At 37.2% G+C, this 15612-nt stretch overlaps 1 protein-coding gene across 2 annotated transcripts in view; it reads left to right on the top strand.

Annotated features, from left to right (window-relative positions):
- Positions 1–15612, top strand: part of LOC5572723 (myosin-IIIb) — a 396695-nt gene that overhangs the window by 86078 nt on the left and 295005 nt on the right. The window lies entirely within an intron of this gene.

Here is a 15612-nt window from a genome sequence, read left to right as displayed (position 1 = left end):
CCTTGTGATGCACTGGATAACTCCGGCCATAGGAATATTCCCGAGTTCCTCTGGCCACTTTTACTAACTAGACATGGGTACCAGTAAACTGACAAAAACATATTTGAATCCGTTTAGTATCCGCTGACCGGTGAGGGTCTTAGTATATTTGCTTTCACTTGGGCCTATACGGGTTAATCTGGGGTTGGGTGCGACTCAAATTTCTTTCAGTGCTACACGCGCTGCTGCGAGACAGCACCTTAAATTCGAAAGAGACGTGCACGAGTAATTTTTCTGCACTCGCAAGCTGCGATGGACTCCGTGGTACACGCGTCAAAAATTCCACTTGAATTATTTTCACTAATATGTGACTGTCAAATCCCTAAAACATGGAAAACATAATTTATTACCATCTTATGTTTCTGACTACCAAATATACCAAGATTCACAACTATAAGTTTTTGCAGAGCACTTATTAAGCTTGTCCGATTGCAAAGCATATCTTGCTGAAATTTTCCTATAGTGGATATTTGTGCTGGCACGAAAGAGATCGGAAGAGTAAAGATTTTACTTTGATTTGTCTCGCACAAAAACAAATTGTCTCCTGCACCATGCGTTGAGTTTGATCGCTAAGAATGGGAGGCGCACAGTACTGAGTTTTCAGACATTTCCTGCTTATAATTGTCACAGCTTCAAACATTTCAGGGTAATGGATACACCGGTCATCTGATATGCACCTTTCCAAGTTTAATATTCAGTTCTTTTGAGTTTAATCATCCATCGGCATTATATGTTAAGTTGAGAATGAAGAAATATCTCCTTTTTTTGATTTCTTAACATTCTAACTTGTTGACTACCCTGTCACTTAAGACAATTCTTGCATTTTTTTGAACTGCATCACTTTTCTGGGAAGCAGGTCTTTCGTGGAATTGGCGTTCGGAGAAATGACATTCGAGGGAATGGCATTCTGGGAAACGACAGGAAAAAAGCACAATCCTTTTGAACAATGTTCATTGAATTTTCGATGCTCAAAAGTTATTTTTGATGTTTTAAAAAAGCATCATATCTTAACAACTACCGATAGCTAAACATTACATATATTTTGCAATTGGATTAAATGGACAAATTGATGTGAAGTTTTGCGAAAAAGTTACATGTCTTCTCAGTGAGAATCGAACTCACGACTCCCTGAACTCTAGTTAGGGCGCGTTACCCCTACGCCATGAGAGGACTCATGAACGCAGAAGTTAACCTGAATTCGATTTCAGCTCAATAATCACGTGGTCCTTTTTCGCAAAGTTCACCTCTTTTGGAAGAACTAGATGCCCATCCAAACACAACGCTTTCTATATATATCCAATGCCTAGCCCGAGAGCGCATTATTTTTTAGGTATGGAAATAGCACACTACACTAGCCAGCGACTGCGCTGGCTGAGGTTTTTATTGTGTGGGCTTCCAATGGATCGTGACGTTCTCAAACGACCGGTTACGGAACATGAGTCCGTTGCTCGATGAATACTTGTTTTTAATTATGAACTGGTTAGCCGTAAAACCACGATTCATAATTAAAAACAAGTATTTATCGAGCAACGGACTCGTGTTCCGTAACCGGTCGTTTGAGAACGTCGCGACCCATTGGAAGCCCACACAATAGAAACCACACTCAGCGCAGTTGCTGGCTAGTGTAGTGTGCTATTTCCATACCTAAAAAATAATGCGCTCTCGGGCTAGGCATTGGATATATATATATATATAGAAAGCGTTGTGTTTGGATGGGCATCTAATTCTCCCGAAAGAGGTGCACTTTGCGAAAAAGGACCACGTGATTATTGAGCTGAAGTCGAATTCAGGTTAACTTCTGCGTTCATGAGTCCTCTCATGGCGTAGGGGTAACGCGCCCTAACTAGAGATCAGGGAGTCGTGAGTTCGATTCTCACTGAGAAGACGTGTAACTTTTTCGCAAAACTTCACATCAATTTGTCAATTTAATCCAATTGCAAAATATATGTAATGTTAAGCTATCGGTAGTTGTTAAACTTCCACTCGGCTGGTAAGCCATAAAACCACGATTCATAATTAAAAACAAGTATCATATCTTGCCATACTTATTTACAGAAATGACCCGATTTTATCAGCCCTCGATTTTATCTACCCCTGATTTTAGCATCCTTCTTTACCCAATTTGGTCAACCAAAATTTTTGTTTATTTTAATCAGACAAAACATGTCTATACTGGAAATACTCAGTACATAAAGTCAGTTATGGCCTTGGCCACGTCTATACAATCTAAAGACCGAGATTTCTCTTCTACCGTGACATTTGTCGAGGTTGTTATGTTCATGGTGTTAAATAACATAATCCAAATACAATTCGATACCGTTAAGGCGTATTCCGCGGTCCAAATTGTTTTTATTCAAAAATAATCCAATAGGTATATGACTTGTAAGAGTTTGGCCTTCATATTTGGCTTCAGGGGCAACGATTCTTAGAATTAACAACATTTTAAATTGATTCGATCATTAACATAAATACAGTGTTTAGACACGGGGAATAGATGCCAGTACTTGTTATAAAAATATAAAACTTTGCATATTCAAATGAAAGTTTTAATAATTATATGAGAAACCGATCAAAGCTTCCCGGACTACTGTATATAGAAAATGGAAATAAAAAAACGCTATTGACATAAACAAACCCATAAAACGAAGTTAAGTTAAAATAAAAACTAAAAGTGAAGATGCATCGAAGCCAAACCTCTAATTTTCAAAAGCACAAATCTAGGGAACTCAACAGTCGTTCATGCTGAAAAGTTAATCGATTGGTCAACACCAGCGTGTGACCAATCGATGAGGTTTTCAGCTCAAACCGCTGTCTGGTTTTCTAGATTTGTGCTCTTGAAAATTTGAGGTTTGGCTTCGATGCATCTTCACCTTAAAATCAGTCGGAGAAATGTTTCCCGATTTTAGCTCTTTCTCGATTTTGTCAACCCTAAATGCAGCATGGGGCTGACAAAACCGGGACAACACTGTAATAAAATGAAGACTTGTATGTGGACTGCAAATATCGAATTATTTGAAATTTTATTGAGTAGTAGGGTACGGGTTATTTTTCAAAAGTTTTCAAAACCAAATATTTGTGTGCTATTCTGAATTCAAATCACATAAAAAACATAAAAATTTGAGCCAAAAATATTAGCATTAAGTGGTGGCGCAAGCGACTTGAAGGTGAATTATCAAGTTATAAAAAAAGACCTACAGTGAAGTAAACATAACTTTGTTATTTTTCAACCACTTATGAAACTTTTAGCATTACTCCCTCCAAAATTAAATTTATGAAAACATTATAGAGCATAAAATTTATTTAAAATCAAAACCAGTTTCAGATAAAAGTAGTTTACTCCAATTTATTACTCATTTTACTAAAAATTTCATCTTTGTTTGACCATAAATACTTCTATGTTTGACCATAACTTCGTAAATACTTGAACGATTAGAAATGTTTATACATGCTTTTGAAGCAAATTTAGTTGTTTTTTAACTATTCATACAACACATTACACTCAAAAATTGTTTTGAACAAGTTATTCGACAAAAACAGCAAAAAAACATGATTTTTTAACGAAAAATGCCAGTTTTTCCAAATTTTTGCCAGTTTTACAAAAAATATGTTTGTACATGTAAAAATATATACACTTTTCAACTCACAATTTAAACAAGATGCTTTGTACCGGGTACCCCCGTTGGTTTGACCACTTTTAATCAGAACACTTTTCAATTTGTACCCCGCTAATTTGCACGTCGTTCAAATTAAAAATGGTTCAAACGCCATTTAGCTCAAGGAACGGAGTAAAGTGAAATGAAACGCTGTGGAACGGAACGCAAAATCAAAACAAAACAGTTAAAGAGGTAACCAGAAACACGATTCTAGGGTGACTAGATGTTCAAATTAAAAATGAACCCCGATGGTTTGCATGAGGTACCGTTCCAATTAGCGGGGGTGCACGGTAAACATAAGTTTCATAAAAAATATACAATTTCCGGCGAACAAAACTCTGAAAATATCATGTTTTTTGGGTAGTTTTTGTTGCATAACTAGGTCAAAACCATAAGAAAATAAATGAAAATAAAAATAAATGTTTTTTTTTGAATAGTTTGAAAACAACTAAATTTGCTTCAAAAATATGTAAAAAGATTTGTAATCGATGAATATTATTGCAGTTATGGTTAAACAAAGATGAATTTTTAGTAGCATGAGGAAAAAATTGATAAAAAAAACCATTTTTAACTTAGACTTGTTTCGATTTTAGATAAATTAAATGTTCTAGAAAGTTTTCATATAATTTTTGAAGATAATGGTGCTAGAAGTTTCAAAATTGGTAAGAAAATAACAAAGTAATGCTGATTTCACTGAAGGTCATTTTATATAACATGAAAATTGACTTTCTAGACGCTTGCGCCACATCTAAACCTTAATATCTTTAGTTCAAACTTTGTGCATTTCGAACTAAACTACGTCCTACAACAAAGTTTAAGTTCAATTCTGCATGCTTGGAGTGATTGGATCACTGAAAAGTTTGTAAAAGAAAAAAAAATCTTGTAATCTTTTATAAAACAAGTATTTAACATAAATTTGGCGACCTGTAGTCAAAAACTTTGATGTGCTGGGATATTTCCGAGAATGTCATCAGATGCAGCAACAACAAATTAACCAGAGCAACATGATTTGATCCTTGAGTTACGCAAAAACGGTATGTTTGTTACGCTGCACAGTGGCGCGCTTACTTACAAAGTTCAAACCAAACTTCAAGTGCGTCCCAAATCTATTGAAAATAGGACCGTAGAAAGTAAATTTGAAATTGAAAATTAGATTTTTTTGGTGAAATTTATCCATATTAATTTTTGTTTCATCGTATCATAATCAATGTCAGCTAAACTTGTTAAAAATTGAAAAGGCTGAGGACTACGTTTTTTAAAAAAGCCTATTGAGCTCAAACCGCTTATGATTTTGTTGAGATACAACTGCACAAAGTTAGCTAGGTGAACTATAGTTGATGAATTCAAAGTAGTCCAATTCTGATCACTTTTGCACGCCTAAAATGCTACTTAAAATTTAAAACAATACTGATCACTCTAAAATTTTGGGCACTCGTCTAATTCGTTAATCTATAGTTCATACCTAAACGCCATTTTCATATACCATACGATATAATTGTACTTGACACAATTTAGCCATTTAGCAACTTCATGAAATATTCGTGAAATAAGTAATTACCTAGCAGAGGAAGAAAAATATAAGGACGCTTTCTATGTGCAGGTAGAACGTGACGTCAAAATCGTTATCGAATATCTCATCGCTCAGGCTGACCAGGAAGAGGTAATCAAATCGATTATAGGGAAGTTCAGCGCTCAGCAGCTTACGATCGGAAACGACCTTAGACTCATCGATTTCGCCGCCTCCAAGAACATGGCCATACGTAGTATCTTTGTCCAACACAGTCTACCGTATCAGTACACTTGGAGCTCACCTCAACAGACAGAATCACAAATCGATCACGTTTGATTAATGGAAGACACTTTTCGGACATAATTGATGTCAGAACCTATCGCAGCGCAAACATTGATTTTGACCACTACCTTGTGATGGTTAAAGTGCGTCTATGGCTTTTCGTTGTGAACAACATTCGGTACCGACGCTCGCCACGGTACAATCTGGAACGACTCAAGCTACCCGAAGTCGCAACTGATTACGCCCAAAGCCTTAAGGCAGCGTTGCCGGATGAGGGAGAGCACACCGAAGCATCTCTGGATGACTGCTGGAGTAGTGTCAAAGCAGTTGAACGAGTTGAACCAACGGTGATCGAGGTTAGTTCAACAAGGAGTGTTAGACGGTTTTGGGCGAGAACCATGCAGCGTTGGCGATGATGCTGCAGCAAGGTACTCGTTAAAATGTGGAACGATACAAACAGAAGCGAAGGCAGTATACCCATCTAATCCGGGAGAAAAAGCGTCGCCTGGAAGAGCTGGAGTGCAAAGAGATTGAGCAGCTGTATCGTTATCAAGAAACGCGTAGGTTCTACAGAAAAACCCAATGCATTCCGCAAAGGCTTTGTGTTGCGAGCCGAAATGTGCCGAGATAAGGATGGAGGTATCTTGACGGACGAACGTCATGCGATTGAAAGGCGAAAACAGCACTACTACGAACGCCTGAATGGCACAGATGCGAAATACCAAGGCAGCATGAGGGTTGGCTTCATCGGTATGATGGATGAGAGAGACGTGCCAACTCCAAAAGTAAGTGAAGTTAAGAATTCTATCAAACAGCTCATGAACAACAAAGCAGCTGGGAAGGATGGTTTTCAAACAGAACTTATTAAAATGGATCATGTTGGCAACTTTTCTGCACCGATTGATACCCAGGATCTGGGATACCGGAGGAGTGGAAGGAGGGAGTGATATACCTAATATACAAAAATCTTTGTGTTGTGGCAGATCCTCCAAAAGTGTCACGAGTATCAAGTTCCAATGAACCACCTATTCATCAATTTCAAAGCGGCTTATGAAACCATCGACCGCAAGGAGCTGTGTACAATTATGGGCTAGAAACCGTTCTCTTGGAAAATTTATTAGACTGATCAAAGCAACGATAGATAGTGGACCCTTTTGAAGCAAGCAAAGGACTTCGACAAGGTGATGGCCTTTCCTACCTCCTGTTCAGTACTGCGCTAGAAGGTGTTATGAAACATCCAGCCAGTTCATCTATTTTGCCGACGACATGGACATTGTGGGACGAATTTGTCTACTTCGGATCATTGATAATGTCGGATAACAACTGCAGCAGAGAAATTCGAAGACGTATCATTGCCGGAAGTCGTGCTTTTTATGAACTCCACAAGACTTTGCGGTCTGATAAACTTCACATCCGTACTAAGTGTACCATGTACAAGACGCTGATAAGACCAGTAGTCCTCTACGGGCTTAATACGTGGACAATGCTCAAAGAGGACCTGCAAGCACTAGGAGTTTTTGAAAGACGTGTACTTATGACGATCTTTGGCGAAGTATGTGAAAACAACCTGTGGAGGAGAAGATTGCATCATAAGCTCGCCCAATTCTACGGTGAACCCAGTATCCAGAATGTCGCCAAAACTGGGTGGGTACCTATCGGTGGGACACGTTGTGAAAATGCCGGACAAGAATCTCGCAAAAATGTGGTTTACCTGGGACCCGGCCGATACAAGGCGGAGTGGGTGCAACGAGCTAGTTGGTTTCACCTAAAAGAGCAAAATCTTGGAAATGTGGGACGATCTAAAAGCTGGACCAGGCATGGACCGAGTTCGTTTGTGTAACATGGTGCCACAATGTCATGTCTTGAAGGATGTAACACCATTTATAGCAAATATTCTTAAACGCTTTGTTGAAAGGATTACAGATTTTGCGCTAACACCAATTCCGATCTAGCTCTCATTTACGACATATTTACGCTTTGCTAAGTCAATTTTGTACAGCAGTTTCTCGATTTCATTACTGCTCGTTTTTTGCCTTATTTTATCACTCTCGATTTAAGCACGGTTTACATTTCGATTATATCACGCCACCGGAATGGTATGATTTTCACACATTTTACATTAAACGGCAACGCTCAAAAAATCCATATTTTGCTACTTGATTTGTTACTAATAAGCTATTTATTTGAATCACTTAATTTTTGCTTTGTTTAGAGAGATTTCAATGAAAACCATATGGCAAACAAATACATTTTTATTATATAACGCTTTGCTATGTCACACCAAAAGTTTTTGGATCTGTGATATAATTGAGAAACTACTGCATAACAGTTCGAAACCGGTAGAGTTTTTAAACTTATATGTCAACCACTGAAACAGCCTTAGATAAGCCTAACAGATTTTCTGCAACACTGTCTGTTCAGATTTTTCATTCATCTAATTTGAAGATACGTCGTTAACCCACTCGCTAATCCTGCAACATGCTCCAATTCAATCGATAACCTGCAATTCTCGATACTCCACAATCCCATTGGAATGACCCGGTCAACAACAGACCAACACGCAAGCTACATGCAAACTGCATTTTAGATAGTCTAGCGATAGTTTACTTTTTTCGTATTCATACCTGCATCCCAGCTAAACGTACAAAACTTCAACGACCAAAAGAGCGCACTCCATTCACGGCGCAACCGGTCCAATTTGTTTCCTGTTCTTACTTCGGCTTTCTGATCCTGGATCCATCCGTCCTCAAACGGTGTCACCTACTCTACTTCTGCACTGGAAAGGCACGTTTTGCTGCTGTTTGCAGAAAGTTCCGAAACGAGCACAGAATCCAGTGATGTTGGCTGATGGCATCTAGGAAAGTCGATGGTTTCAAATTTCAAACCAGTTTTCCTCTGATGGGGAACCTCGTGTGCATACAAGACTCTCTGTAACCGGGCACATCGCTGAAAAAAGTGTGTCAACAAAAACATAGATAAATCAGCAAACTTTTTACCTGATGATCGTCCAGCTGGTTTATTGGATCTATACTACTTCTTCAAGTTTCGTGGCATACTAATAATTGGAAAATTGGCGTCATGAAGCTACTGTTTGTAAGTATAGGTTCATCATCAGTGAAATATTGTGCTATGATGAACCTGACCATTATAGGGAATCCCTCAACAAAAAAGCAAATCAGCTAAATCTCGAAAGAAATTTACAATAGAAAGGTGTTTCGTCGATAATATAGTGATGAGTTAGGCAGTTGTCTTTATTTGAGACGCTTTAAATAAAGTGATTAAAAAAAGTTGAAAGGGTGAATTATTCAAGGTTCGTTAACTCATGTCTGTCAATCATCGGAATCGATGCTAGTTGAATGCCAAGTTTTTCTGCGAACGAGAATGATCCCTACAAAAACCGTTTCATCTTATTTACCGATATCCGAGCCAAACACGGTGTATCAAATTTACGGTAATTCGATAGCATCCGAAAAAAAGTTGAACAGTTGCACTGTACTCACGATTAACTTATAGGGAAAAACTTTAATTTAGCATTGTTTATAGCACAATGACGTCAATGGCACATTAAACAAATGGTTAGCTCATTGATCCATCAGCCCATAATATGTGGTGTAACCAATCACTCTGTGTTTGCAAAATGAATGGATTCCGTCACATTGCTAAATCATCAACTTTGACCAATCGATTGCAAACGAAACCATGCACATGGCAGCTCTAACGATCTTTGGTTTTACCGGCTCATTTGCGGCTCGGTGCGTGCGTTTGCCATCATCTATTGCGGTAATAAATCGTAGCTAACGAATTGAGAGCAATTAATATAACACGTGTCGTCAGGGCGAATTAAATTTATGGGTTTGAAGCTGTTATGCATTGCTGGGAATGAATTTAGGAATTCTAGTGTCGACAAATGCAGGATTATTATGTATTATCAGTAAAAGAAAAAACCCTAATACCAGACAACGTTAACATAATTGAAAAATCATTTTGTGCAAACAAAGTCATGAATAATAAATATATTGCTTGAATAACGTACGTTTACGTCATTTTGTAGAACTGAACATTTCATATAGGAAGATTAAAAAATTCCATAATCGCCATGGGACTTTCATATTTTTGGATTTTTCAATAATAGCTCTCATTTCTTCCAAACCAGTCTAAGATAAGTCGAAAACGTTCTCTTGATTGAGAATGTATGCGGAATCCTGAGTAAATTGGTTATTAATTGAACTGATGATTCCTAAATTATAATTGTGCCTACTTTAAAACTGCATAGCATGTTTTTGAGCTTTTTACTATTAGTTGATAATATTTTGTATTCCTTCTTAAATGCCGGAATTGAGTTTAGAGGCTTTTGCAAAATTTCAGCTAACTTCTGAAAAGGCGTAGAGCCAGGGTCTAATTGACACTTATCATTTTTTTGCTTCTTAGTTCATAAGAAATGTATTTAATTACTTTTTGGAATCATGCAATATTAACTTCTCCTGACATTCTGAACACGTATCTGAACGAGCCACGATTTTTTTTATAAATTGTTATTGTGAACGCTCAACTCAACTGATTCAGATGCAGTTTTTTACTAAATGCAATCCAAAGACTTCTAGTTTCATATTTTGAAACAAGTTTCCTTCGGAAGATCCAGAACATCCTTAAAAGTGGAAATATCCTGAAAGTTGACCTAGAGAAATGGAACTTTTTTCAAACGGCTTGCAGTTTCTCGTTACGATATCGAATGACCAGTTTTTGATCCTCTGGAAGATCCAGAACTTTCCTAAAAAATGGACATATGTTGACAATTGACCCAAAAAACTGCGTTTCAGCGTAGTTTCAAAATCGTTTAAATGTCATCGTCAATGAACGCCCGCTTTGGGCTCTTCGGAAGATCCGAGTATCCGTAAAAGTGGACATATCTTGAAAATTCACCTAAATATTTTTTTCAAACGACATGCAGTGCTGAAATTCAAATCAGCATCGTTACTTCCGAACTATCTCGTATAGTAATTTATTGGTGCTCGGGAAAATCCGAAACATCCCTAAAAATTAACAGAGCTGCAATTTCTTCTAGGAAACAAAAAAATGCATGTGTTGTTTCAGAATTGTATCAATGTCGTCACTGTCGTTTGGTCTTGAATGGCAATTGTATGGTCATCTGGAAGATCATCCAGAAGAGTGGACATTTCTAAAAATTGGCTTCGAGAACTGCGATTTTTTGAACAGCTATTTTTTCAACATTTATTTAGGAGGAAGTTAACCAAGAAAGCTGCAATTTATTGAAAACTATTTGCATTCGTTGTTTTGGAATCGTACCAATGTCAGCTGTAATTCATTTAAAATAATTTGCATTCGTGGTTTCAGAATCGTTTCAATGCCATCGCCACCCTTGATAGTCACTGTATGGTAATCTTGTACATCTAGGGAAGCTGAGATTTCCTGAAAATCGACATTTGATTTTTTCCAAACGACTTGCAGACTCGTAACAGTGGTTACATTTTCTATTACAGACACCGACACATATTTTTTTTAAATTCTTTATTAGTATCATTCCAAACATTACATTCATTTCTTATGTCTAGGTGTTCTGTGTTATTAGACAACACTATCATCCTAATTTGGTAAAACAAATTTAAGGTTATTAACATTTTGTTAACAACATATTACATATTACGGCAAATGAACCATAGCAGTTCAGATTTTTTACAGGTGAGTTAATTTCTCCTGCTTATAAGAGAAAAAAAAAACGTTTTCCAATTTACTTAACCTAAACATACAACGCATTAATCGTGTCAATAGAAGATAGTAACGATTTTTACCTGAAATTATTAATTATTTTATTTGACATTTATTCCATTGTTTCAACATTGGATATTCTATGTAACTCAGTGGTACTATACCAGGGTGAAAGCTTCAGAATCATTTTCAAAATTTTATTTTGAATTCTCTGCAGAGCTTTCTTCCTGGTATTACAACAGCTAGTCCATATTGGTACTGCATACTACATGGCTGGCCTGAAAATTTGTTTGAATATCAAAAGCTTGTTCTTAAGACAAAGTTTTGATTTTCTATTAATAAGGGGATAAAGACATTTTACATATTTATTACATTTGGCTTGAATGCCCTCAATGTGATTTTAGAAAGTTAAATTCTTATCAAGCATGAGCCCTAGATACTTAACTTCATCTGACCAATTTATTGGAATCCCTCTCATCATGACAACATGTCTACTTGAAGGTTTCAAATAAAGAGCTTTTGGTTTATGTGGGAACATTATTAGTTGAGTTTTGGAAGCATTAGGAGAAATCTTCCATTTTTGCAAGTATGAAAAAAAATATCCAAACTTTTTTGCAATCGACTACAGATGACACGCAGACTTTGTCCTTTGGCGGAGAGGCCTGTGTCATCCGCAAACAAGGATTTTTGACAACCCTGAGGTAACCCAGGTAAGTCAGATGTGAAAATATTGTATAATATTGATCCCAAAATGCTGCCTTGAGGAACACCAGCTCTTACAGGAAGTCTTTCAGATCTGGAGTTCTGATAATTACCGTGAAGTGTACGATTTGACAGATAACTTTGAATTATTCTAACAATGTATGTTGGAAAATCAAAGTTTTTTTAATTTTTCGATCAAACCTTCATGCCAAACACTGACGAATGCTTTTTCTATGTCTAGAAGAGCAAGACCAGTAGAATAGCCTTCAGATTTGTTGGAACGGATCAAATTCGTTACACGTAAAAGTTGATGAGTGGTCGAATGTCCATGGCGGAATCCGAACTGTTCATTGGCAAAAATTGAATTTTCGTTGATGTGGGACATCATTCTGTTCAAAATAACCTTTTCAAAAAGTTTACTGATGGAGGATAGCAAACTGATTGGACGATAGCTAGAAGCTTCTGCAGGATTTTTGTCTGGTTTCAAAATTGGAACAACCTTAGAATTTTTCCATTTGTCAGGAAAATATGCTAATTGAAAACATTTGTTAAATATATCAACTAAAAATGATAAGCTACTTTCTGGAAGTTTCTTGATGAGGATATAGATAATTCCATCATCGCCAGGAGCTTTCATAATTTTGAATTTTTCAATAATAGTTCTCACTTCTTCCACATCAGTCTCACAGGCATATTCGAAAACGTTCTCTTGATTGAGAATATTTTCGAAGTCCTGAGTAACTTGATTTTCAATTGGACTAGTAAGTCCTAAATTGGAATTGTGCGCGGTTTCAAACTGTATAGCAAGTTTTTGAGCTTTTTCGCAATTAGTAAGTAATAAATTGTTTTCCTCTTTCAATGCCGGTATTGGCTTCTGAGATTTTTTTTTAAATTTTAGATAATTTCCGATAGGGCTCAGAGCCAGAGTCCAATTCAGAAATTTTATTTTCAAAATTTTTCGCTTCATGGGATATTTGAAATGTAACAGGGACATGATCAGAATCAAAATCAGCATGAGTAATCAGTTGGCTACAAAGGTGACTAGAGTCGGTTAAGACCAAATCAATCGTAGATGGATTTCTAGAGGAGGAAAAACACGTAGGGCGATCAGGGTATTGAATTGAGAAATATCCTGAAGAGCACTCATCAAATAAAATTCTGCCGTTGGAATCACTTTGAGAATTATTCCATGACGAATGTTTGGCATTAAAGTCACCAATGACAAAAAAAACTTATTGCGAGTCAATTTTCGCAAATCAGTTTAGAGCAAATTAACTTGCTGTCCAGAGCATTGAAAAGGCAAATAGGCAGCTATGAAGGTATGTTTACCAAGCTGTGTTTCAACATAAACACCTAAAATTTAAAAAAACTTTAGTTCTAAATGCCGAAAACAGCTGATGTTTTATACGCCTATGAATGATGATTGCAGCTCCCCCACATGCCTCATCATGTCGATCATTACGATAAACATAAAAGTTAGGATCTCTTTTGTGTTTAGATCCAGGTTTCAAATACTTTTCGGTAATAACTGCTATATGCACGTTATTAACCGTAAGAAAGTTAAACAGCTCGTCCTCTTTACCATTCAGAGAACGAGCATTCCAATTTAAAATATTTAAATTATTATTTGGATCCATTAGAAAAACGTAATCCAATAACAATTTGATTTGTAAATTTTACACCTACTTGGACTGCTTCAGTCATAGTGGAGGCTTTGAACATTGCATCAATCATTAGATTCAATTGTACAGTTAGAAAACTAAAATCAGAAGCTGACATATCACTTGAAGTGGGTACATTATCTGATGATTTTCCGTCAGAATTTTCGGTAGACGAAGAAGCAGAGTAGAAGTTCCTTGTTGTGGCAGGATTTTTTTTTCCATTTGATTTGAAACAGTTAGAACGGTTACTCATAGTATAAAAATGGGAAGAATTCAAATTACCTGCTACGATATCGGCAGAGGATTTTCCTTGAGTAGATCCATTCGAAATTAAAAGATTCGAACGGCTACCCGACGGATTAAAATTAGATTGTGAATCAGCATGATTATGATCTACCTGATGGGTATAACTCCTAATCAAGCGATCGTTAACTGAAAAATTAGCATTGTTCGATACTCTACCAGGAAAATTCCGGGAACGAACGTTATCGTAACGGATATTACTGTTCATCTGCCTGGCACGAGCATCGACGACTCGCCTACGCGAAGGGCAAGGCCAAAAATTGCCCCCGCAATTTGCGCATATGAACTTATCGGTATTTTCCTTCACCGGACAGACGTCCTTGACTTGAGAAGAACCTCCACAAATCATGCATTTAGCATCCATGTGATAATTTTGTGTACCATAACCCCACTTTTGGGAACCGACGACACTGAGTGGGGTTCTGATAATTTCCTCCAGGTTTCTGGAAATGTTCCAACGTCACACGGCCATCGAACATGAGTCTTGCTTTTCCTAAAACTTTAATATTATTTAGATCTTTTTTTGTTGAAGTGAACTAAATAATATTCTTGAGAAAGCCCTTTCCGAACAATGCCAGATTGGGTTCTCTTTTTCATAATGATTACTTGAACTGGGGAAAATCCAAGTAAATCATGTATTCCATTTTTGATCTCTTCAGGTGACTTATAGTCACTTGAGATACCTTTCAAGACAACTTTGAACAATCGTTCAGTTTTGTCGTCATAAGTAATAAAAATGTGCTTCTTCTCTTCAAGAAGTTTGAGAAGAAGTTCGCGATCTTTAAGAGTTTCCGGCAAAACGCGACAGTCTCCTTTCTTTGCGATTTGGAAGAAGACCTTGATTCCCCTAATGGAGTTCATGATCTCGTAACTAAATCCTCCAAATTTAGAACAACTGACCACGATAGGCGGCACTCTTTGCTTCCTCACTTGAATCAAAGAGCCTGGGCTAGAGACTGCGTCGATTTGGTGTTCGAAAAATTTTTCTAGAGCATTGAACTTATTGCTCATTTCTATGTAATTATTAACATTATTCATTTCACCCTTGGTAGAAAGTTCGCATTCCGGAAAAACGTCCTTTATTCCATTTCTGCCATATTTAGTGACAGTTTTTAATCCCGGTTTTTTTTTGGGAGGAAGTTGTGAATTCAGAGATTCACTCTTCCCTTTGTTTGTAGTTGCAACCATGTGCAGTGAATAAACGAAAGAAGACGTGACCTTCGAGAGGTTTTTTTTCCCAAGACGGTGACCAAAAAGGATTACACCGCTAGCTTTCGCTAAAGGGTTCAACGAAAAGTCTAAAGCACATGTTCTAAGTGCCTACTCTATACGAGATTATTCAACTCCAAATCGTTGTGAGCACTTTGCGATTCTTAATGTACTGTTTTTCATCCTATTTCATCAGTGTTCTACTGACCGTTACCTTCTTCCGGGCTTATCAATCTCCTCGAACAATCTTCGGAAAATGATCTTAATTTTCCTAAATAACTGCATTTCAATTGCAACTTCCAACCGCTACCGCCAAACCTTCAGCACCATAATCAATCAATTTTCCCCAACACTTTGTGGCACTAATTCGAAAAACAAACGATTTCATTCAACAGCCTAGGAATGGGCACGAGAAAGCGAAAGCACTTTACCAGCTAAAACCCGGCAACCCATAGGGAAATTTTTCGCACATTTACACCTGTTGGCTGTACCTAAGTGTAAAGTGTGTGCCTGCGTGTACCGACAGTAA

This window comes from Aedes aegypti, chromosome 3, assembly GCF_002204515.2.
Source record: "Aedes aegypti strain LVP_AGWG chromosome 3, AaegL5.0 Primary Assembly, whole genome shotgun sequence".
Lineage (NCBI taxonomy): Eukaryota > Metazoa > Arthropoda > Insecta > Diptera > Culicidae > Aedes > Aedes aegypti.
Note: the sequence above shows the minus strand (reverse complement) of the source record. Positions and strands in the feature narration are given on the sequence as shown.